Source organism: Sinocyclocheilus anshuiensis, unplaced genomic scaffold (assembly GCF_001515605.1).
Source record: "Sinocyclocheilus anshuiensis isolate Anshui unplaced genomic scaffold, SAMN03320099.WGS_v1.1 scaffold1578, whole genome shotgun sequence".
NCBI lineage: Eukaryota > Metazoa > Chordata > Actinopteri > Cypriniformes > Cyprinidae > Sinocyclocheilus > Sinocyclocheilus anshuiensis.
The window spans coordinates 485966-486959 of record NW_015544225.1 but is presented as its reverse complement, the minus strand read 5'-3'; positions in this window follow the sequence as shown (position 1 = coordinate 486959).

The following is a 994-nucleotide window of genomic DNA, read 5'->3' as shown; positions in this document are numbered from 1 at the left end:
CTGTGTTATTAATGTGTTATTCCTGTGTTATGTCTGTTATTACTGATTTATTCCTGTGTTATTTCTGTGATTTCTGAGTTATTACTGCGTTATTACTGTGTTATTACTGTGTTAATACTGTGTTATTAATGTGTTATTACTGTGTTATTTCTGCTATTACTAAGTTATTCCTGTGTTATTTCTGCGTTATTACTGTTATTACTGTGTTAATCCTGTGTTATTAATGTGTTATTCCTGTGTTATTACTGTTTTATTCCTGTGTTATTAGTTATTCCTGAGTTATTACTTTGTTATTACTGAGTTATTAATGTGTTATTACTGTGTTATGCCTGTGTTATTAATGTGTTATTCCTGTGTTATTACCGAGTTATTCCTGTGTTATTAATGTGTTATTCCTGTGTTATTACCGAGTTATTCCTGTGTTAATAATGCATTATAACTGAATTATTACTGTTTTTCCTGTGTTATTAATGTGTTATTCCTGTGTTATGTCTGTTATTACTGATTTATTCCTGTGTTATTTCTGTGTTTTCGCGCGATTTTTTGCGCAGCTCATCAGTGAACAACGGCTCTGTGTAGTTAATGCTGCTCAATGTGAAAGCCCGCAGGTGATGGAGATTTCCGCTGATTACAGAACCGGCTTTCTGACAAGATTCGCGTTAAATATCGCATGCGATTAATCGTGCAGCCCTAGTTATTACTGTGTATTTCCTGTGTTATTTCTGTGTTATTACTGAGTTATTACTGTGTTATTAATGTGTTATTCCGGTGTTATTACTGAGTTATTCCTGTGTTATTACTGCGTTATTACTGAGTTAATCCTGTGTTACTGTTATTCCTTTGTTATTTCTGTTGTCACTGTGTTATTCCTGTGTGATTTCTGTGTTATTACTGTTATTACTGTGTTATTCCTGTTATTCCTGTTATTACTGAGTTATTCCTGTGTTATTCTTGTGTTATTACTGTGTTATTAATGTGTTATTCCTGTGTTATT